This window comes from Alosa alosa, chromosome 9, assembly GCF_017589495.1.
Source record: "Alosa alosa isolate M-15738 ecotype Scorff River chromosome 9, AALO_Geno_1.1, whole genome shotgun sequence".
Classification (NCBI taxonomy): Eukaryota; Metazoa; Chordata; class Actinopteri; order Clupeiformes; family Clupeidae; genus Alosa; species Alosa alosa.
In genome coordinates, this window is record NC_063197.1 from 17,528,086 (window position 1) to 17,535,696 (window position 7,611).

At 41.2% G+C, this 7,611-nt stretch overlaps 2 long non-coding RNA genes across 3 annotated transcripts; both read left to right on the forward strand.

Moving 5' to 3' along the window:
• The first annotated feature begins 742 nt into the window (after window positions 1-742).
• LOC125301174 lies at window positions 743-6,975 on the forward strand. The gene is made up of 3 exons (XR_007194683.1): window positions 743-830; window positions 1,507-1,623; window positions 6,889-6,975. It is a non-coding gene; the product is annotated as an uncharacterized LOC125301174 (long non-coding RNA).
• A 127-nt stretch (window positions 6,976-7,102) lies between these two features.
• Window positions 7,103-7,611, forward strand: LOC125301202. 2 transcript variants are annotated; one of them, XR_007194687.1, is made up of 3 exons: window positions 7,103-7,168; window positions 7,307-7,389; window positions 7,514-7,611. It is a non-coding gene; the product is annotated as an uncharacterized LOC125301202 (long non-coding RNA). The 2 variants fall into 2 exon arrangements; XR_007194688.1 differs by having other exon boundaries at window positions 7,520-7,611.

Consider the following 7,611-nt stretch of genomic DNA (forward strand, 5'->3'; position numbering starts at 1 on the left):
CAGAGACGGTTCTGGAGAGGGGCACAAGTGGCAGAACTTGTAGCTTGGACATATGTATTAAGCATTGCTCCACAATCTCGTGCTTCTGGCAGTGACAACACTTGTTGAGAGTTGAAGCATATCAGTTAAATTCATACTTGGGGGCCAGTTTAGCAAAGTTGTAATCTTACCAACAGCAGTGAATTTATCAAATTGTTGATGCTATGGCACATAGTAGGATACAACAACATTTTAGTAAGGGGATAATCTTGCAGCCTTGCTGCAGATCATAAGGGGAGTCTGATTAAGAGTAGTCTGATAACATAGACAGCTAGCTCTTGCAGTGTATCAAGTTATTAATAAAGATAGCTTTTTCTTTCATGGAGGATGAAAGGTTGTTGATGTTGACTTCACTGCACTAAACTAATATTGAACTAATAGGTTCTAGGGGTGTAACGGTACACAGAAGTCACGGTTCGGTTCATACCTCGGTTCGGACATCACGGTTCGGGACGAGTTCGGTACAGTGGAGGGAAAAGCAAAACAAAAATGCAGAAAGCATTTTGTTTTGTACATTTCTCAGGCTGTACCACCTAGTGTCATACAGTCTCTTCCCTGAGCTATCTGCAACAGCCTGAAGTGTGTAAGATGTCAACGTGATCTCACGAGATGGCGTAAAATAGCACGCCACTTTTAAAACAATTTAGCGTGTCATGTAACGCCTTTCAGTCTTTTAGCGTGTCTTTTCACGCCCATTGTGGATCAATGACAGCCTGTTACAGCGTGTCATTTGACGAACTAGTAAAAAGATATCAACCCAGCTTCCATCCAGCTTGGAGGGACATTTCAAGGTAAGACGTCAATCGGTTGTAATGATTACAATTACATTGTACTAGCCTATATTACATCATATTTCCATTTTCTCTCCCCCATAATTTTGCAAAATTGTAAGATTAGTATCGTTAGGTTTGTTAGCCTCTATTCGTTGTTTGGTGTATCAGCTAAAGTTAGGAAACGTTAACCGTTAGCCTATGCTTGCTTGCAAATAACCTAACGTTACCCTACAACACACATAATTAGTAATGTTGAAGTTGTTGAATAGCATGATCTATATAGGCTAATCTATAGATTGTATACATATCCTAATAAAGTGCCATTATAGGTGGTAGGTTAAGGTGTTGTAATTTTAACTTTGTTAGCAATAGCCATGGTAAGGCTATTAGATAGCATGCTTGTCCAAAACAGGCATGTGCAATCGAATGTAATCCTCAGATGAATGCGCATAATATAATAACCTTAGTCAAGAAGTGCTTTTGTATTTGAGCTAGCTTTATGCAATCTGTTACAGAGTTAATACAACTACATGTAATTAATAATGTTTTGTGAATACAGTAATAACGTTTTCCTGATGTCCCAATTCAACTTAATTAATAGCAACCCCCAATTCTCTCCAATAAATGATGATAAGTACATTAAAGATGAGAGTGAGTGTTAGGTGTGTTAATACTTAATGTGAATTAATTTAAGATGCAAGCAAGAACGAGCAAACAACTCTCTAAATTTAGAGAGAGGAGTTCGACCTGGGCGGAGGCCACTAGGAGAAATCGCAACGTCTCCCATGTGGTCAATGATGCACATATCATGGTAAGATACAGCTGTCCAGTTGATCTTTGAATGTACATTATATCTGAGTGCATTCCAAAAATATATGATTTAGGCTACTTAGCTAGGGTAGATATGGTGGTTGCTATGCTAAATAAAGTGGTTGCTATGCTGGTTGCTAGGGTAATCATTTTGGTTGAGAATAGGGTTGTGGTTGCTAGTTTGTTGATGCAACTTTGCACGCTCCATGAGGGTCATGTGCAGAAGGTCTGACTTGAATTTCAGCCTCGTAGCTCCATGCTACCACCCAAAACTCCACCTCTGAAGTGGGAGTGGTCAACTTTTTAAAAGTTTTTCCTTCAAAGTTTTTTGTGTGGGTGTCTCAGAGATCCCACCTTTGGAACAGTTGTCAGGGGCCTCAAGCCAGTGCCGTGCATCTTGGTCCCATCCCTCTAGCTCCTAGCGTTACCGCGCCAGAAATGGGAAACCTTGTACGCTTTGAACCATTTATCTCCTTCCGGGAATAATCCACCGACTCAACTGAACCTGGTTTGTTTGTGATGTCCCGTTGTTCAACATATTCTAATTTCATACTGATTGGACCAACATAAGTGAGTTTTTTTTGGCTAAAAATGTAAAAATGGCTAAACATTAGCAATTCCACTGCTTTGTTATTTTGCATAGCAACCACCATATGTACCCTAGCAACACCCAAGCAACCACCTTAATTACGATAGCAACACCCTAGCAACCATCTTAATTACCCTAGCAACCACTTGTATAATGTCAAGCTAGCAACCACCATAGCAACCAACATGCTTACCCTAACAACCACCATAGCAACCGTGTTATTTTAATAGCAACCACCATATCTACCCTAGCAACACCATAGCAAGCATTCAAATTACCCTAGCAACAACCTAGCAACCACCACAATATGACCATAGTAACCACCATAGCAACCACGGTATTTAGCATAGTAAAAGCCATATGTACCCTAGCAACGCTATTACTGACCTCACCAACATATGTGTGTTTTTTGGCTAAAAATTGAAAAATGGCTAATTGTTAAATAGTCAAAAAAGAATTTTTTGCAGACACAACCCAGATAGCAATTTCCTTTGGGCCGGATCCGCATAAAAGCCATTAGATCCGCCTGTAGCGGACATACGGTATCTGACTGTGGGCCAGGTCTGCTCCTGATACAGGTTTCAGCTCTGCTAGCAATGCTGTTTTATCACCGGTTTACAGATTTGTCCCAGGTCCAATTTCCGCAACTTAACTGGAAGTCAGGAGATGCGTTTAAAATACAAAACACCGATTTGGCCCAAACCTGTGATACGGATATGAGCCGAAGGACCATTTTTTCACAGCAGACCCAGGTGGTAATGATATTAATTAAGGTGCTGATTCTGCTAAATTGACCTTTCCCTACTTCATTGTCAACTGGCTGCTAAAGAAAAAAAAAGGTATTTTGGAATAGCACAAATTTAGAAACCATCGGGGTGCACTATGTTCCCATGGCCACTTCATTTCTACAGTAAGGCTGGAAAAGAAGATATAGTTGGCTCAATATTGATCATATGCTCGTTTCATTATTTTTATTATTACCTAGCAGTGGTAAAAGTAGTCAATTGTTGTTTGTGTCAGATCAAACAGTGCTTCTATGAGACAACCCCATATTCTTGCCACGCATGCAAAAGTCCAAGCAGTAACGTTAATCAAGGATCTTTGGTTTGCTCACTGTCAATCTTTTGACATGATTTGCCAGCCTGGACTAGGACAGCCCAACTTTTCAAGGTAGGCTCTGCTTTTCTGCTTTTTATCTCTGTTGGTTTATTCAGAGACAACAATAAACAAACGAGCTATTGATAACTTTACTGTAAGGTTATACTATTATTTTCCAGCAATATAGGCTAGGCTACTAGCTTAGCTTGAGCAAAACAGCCATCACAATAACTAGCCTATTTTGGTAACAGCTAACGCCAACAGGATCACTGATGATAAAAAAAACGAGTGTAATTGTGACTTAACCTATTTTCAAAAAGGAATAAATGGCTCATGTTTATTTTTTGTTGTTTCAGATTGACCATGGAGATGACTGAGGAAGACAGCCTGAATATCGATGGGAACAGTGGAATTAACACGACTTAAACTTTGTCTGGGATTGCACTTCTACAGCCAGGTTGTTGAATAAAAAAATAATAAGACACTTATGTGTAACGTTTTTTACCCCCTTGTGTTTGTAGCCAAGCTTATGTTTATCAGTTGAGCTGTTGGGAAAACGTTACTTAACTTTAGCCTGGGTGAACCTATAACTAACCTGTTAGCAAATGTGTAGCAAACAGATTTTTCAGGATAATTAGCCCTAATTACCAATCACATTTCACATGTCAAATAAAGCCGGGCTGATGTCTGATAAACGGGTCCATTACCACACACAATAAGCGGATAAACAGATCTGGAACAGATCAGTAACACAGACTACCATACGGAACTGGGCCAGTCTTAGCCCTTATTGGTACCAGATCCGTCAAACGGATCCAGACCAATTTTGGACCCGATGTGCGTTTGGGCCGGATCAGGTCCATTATGCAGATCCGTGCGGACGTTGTGGTAGGTGTGGCCCAGTTCCGTCCCAGTGTATGTTTGCTATCTGGGAATGCTTTGCGTTATAGCTAGAGGGATGAAACTTTGCACACTCCATGTGGGTCATGTGCAGAAGGTCTGACTTGAATTTCAACCTTGTAGCTCCATGCTACCACCCACAACTCCACCTCTGAAGTGGAAGTGGTCAACTTTTTTTATGTTTTTCCTTCACAGTTTTTTTGTGAGTGTCTCAGAGATCCCACCTTTGGGAGAGTTGTCAGGGGCCTCAAGGCGGTGCCTTGCGTCTTGGTCCCATCCCTCTAGCACCTAGCGTTACCACGCCAGAAGAGAGAAACCTTGTACGTTTCGAACAGTTTATCTCCTTCCGGGAATAATCCACAGACTCCAAACTGAGCCTGGCTTGTTTGTGATGTCCCGATGTTCAACATTTCCTGATTTCATACTGTTCGGACCAACATAAGTGTGTTTTTTGGCTAAAAATGTAAAAATGGCTAAACATTAGCAATTCCACTGCTTTGTTATTTTGCATAGCAACCACCATATGTACCCTAGCAACACCCAAGCAACCACCTTAATTACCCTAGCAACCATCTTAATTACCCTAGCAACCACTTGTTTAATGTCAAGCTAGCAACCACCATAGCAACCAACATGCTTACCCTAACAACCACTATAGCAACTGTGTTATTTTGCATAGCATCCACCATATCTACTCTAGCAACACCATAGCAACCATTCAAATTACCCTAACAACAACCTAGCAACCACCACAATATGACCATAGTAACCACCATAGCAACCACGGTATTTAGCATAGTAAACGCCATATGTACCCTAGCAATGCTATATACATACGTTTGCGATTCCACTGCTTTGTTATTTTCCATAGCAACCACCATATGTACCCTAGCAACACCCAAGCAATAACTTATTATAGCTTAAATCACATCTCCACACTACAGGCGTTCAAAAAAATATCATTTAGGCTATCTACGGTAGGTATGGTTATGGTAGGTATGGTTATGGATATGGTTTGCATGGCTGAAACTGCTTTGCCTTTGAGTTGGAGCTCAAAACGTATCGTGTACCTCGTTCCCCAATATGCAAAATAGAGCCATGTATAGATTTATGTCCTCCAAAGTTTGCAGGAAAGTGGGACATGTCCTATTGTATGTTAAATCACACCTACAACTGATCGTATGATATGCAAAAGTCTGCAGGAAAGTAGGTCAGGTTTTCAGAATATATACAGTGGGACATGTCTCAATTCATGTTAAATGTTCATCATTTTCTTCATAATTAAAGGTTTGAAGAGACAGAGGACGGTGGTGCAAAAGAGAAGGAGGGCCAGCCGGGCCTCGTGGAGTTCAATCAGTGGCAGGGTATTTTTTAGCCTGACAGTGTAGCTGTAATGTTAAAGTTGGTGACTTTGGAGAGCTAGACGGTAAAGATGTGCACCCGCTAATATTGGGTGCAGTGAAGAAAGAAAGGGAGGGAGGCTGCTTTTAAAAGAGAGGGAAAGTATAATCTTTTTTATATTGTTTTCAGATGAAGAATTGGTGCAGTGGTGAGGCTGGAGCACCCCTGGCTTTTGCCGTATGGGTTGACTTCAGCAGTGAGTCACCCACCTTCAATTTCACAGGTATATGTAATATTTATTCAACAACATTTCAATGATTAGATCAGTGGCGATTGCTGCTCTTTGGAACAGGGGAAGCTCTGATAAAAATGGTCAATTATTAAATTAATATTATTAAGGTGCTATATTGTTCTTTGAGGGCAAAAATGATCCCAAAACCCAGAATAGGCCAAACAGTAGGCTAGAGTTGGCATGGCAGACATGGCATAATGTAGCCTACACCGTTACATAGCACGCCAACTAACGGTGTCCAGCCTCTATGACGGTTCCTCCAATCATCATACAGAAGCTCGGCATCCGGGCCATCCCACTGTCCCATTCACTCCCAGAGACGCCGGGCTTCCCTGGAAATGACGATTTTGTGGCGCTTGTCCAATAAACGTGTAGCTTTTCTGCACTGAGATCAGCCCACTCTGTAGTGCCATTGAAAGTCCAGTGAAGCTGAGTGTCTATGGGTTTTTTGCATGGTTTTTTGATGGATCGTGTCGTCACAGCAATGTATTACGGGTGCGAAATCACGATAAATGACCGGCAAAACCTTACTGCTGAACAAACTAGCCATGAAGATTAACAATTTTTCAGCATGTTCTAGTTGGAATATAGTAGGCTAGAAGCTAATTTAATAGTGTTATTTGATGTGATTTCCCGTGATATTTTAGAGGAGGCTGCGCTTCCCCTGTAGTCTTAGAGCAATCGCCTCTAGATTAGATCTATCGAAGATGACATTCAATGGAAGAACAATTCTTTTAGTATGGTCACAATCTGGCCCTGAGTTTTGATAAAAATTATATTGACATGGCAACACAAACCTAATTGATAATGAATTTTAAGGGGAGGGTTTTCGGTTACGGTTCATTTAGGGCCAAAGTATCTTGAGGCCTTTTGGACCAATGACAGGAAGGCTGAGCTGCTGAACATGTACACTAATAGGGGTGTGTCAAGTGGTATGTATAGATGAAAGTGGTGTTAAGGTTTGTTTTTGTGTCAATCCTTTCTTGAAGTTCAGAAAAGGAACCTTAAAATTTGTTTTTAATGACACTGAGCGTACTGTCTTACAGATGCTTTGGGGGGTGAGAGGCCATACGTTGACCCTGATATCAGTGGCACACATTGCCGGATGGCAATTGGCCGTCTGATAAAAGAACATGGTATGACTGGCATTCTATGTTTTCAATTTCCTTATTTAAAGATCAAAATGATGCAGACTACTGAATCTGATTACACTTTAACACCCTTCTATCTCAGCACTGAGTCAAGGTTTGTCTCGGCCTGAATATCTGCCACAACACAGGCCACCTTGGTGGCCTGAGGAGTTGCCCTTTGCCTCAGTCAGTGACGGTACGTTAATATTGAATAACCAACTATTACTGTTTCAACTGCATGCACACAGCTGTTGCAACATGATTTGACTTCAACTTTGTTCCTCACTATGGTCATTTTGATACACTTTGATGCATTGTTTGCCATTTTTTAAAGGAAAAGGTGAAGGGCGTAAAGCTTTCACTGCTGAAAAGCTGAGGCAGGTGGTACGCTCATACAATGCGTATTACAATCTCCAGGTATATATACAGTACAATTGTATGAACCTGTCTAAAACTTTTGCATACCAGTGTGTTTTACAGACTAAAACAGATTTGTACATACATATCTAACAATAATGCGCTTTTACTTTAATCTGTTGAGCTGCAGCAGTCTGTTGAGGCACCACCATCACCCCCATCACCAGCAACACCAGCAGCAGCAGAAACACCTGCTGCACCTCTCACCCCCCTCACCCCTCC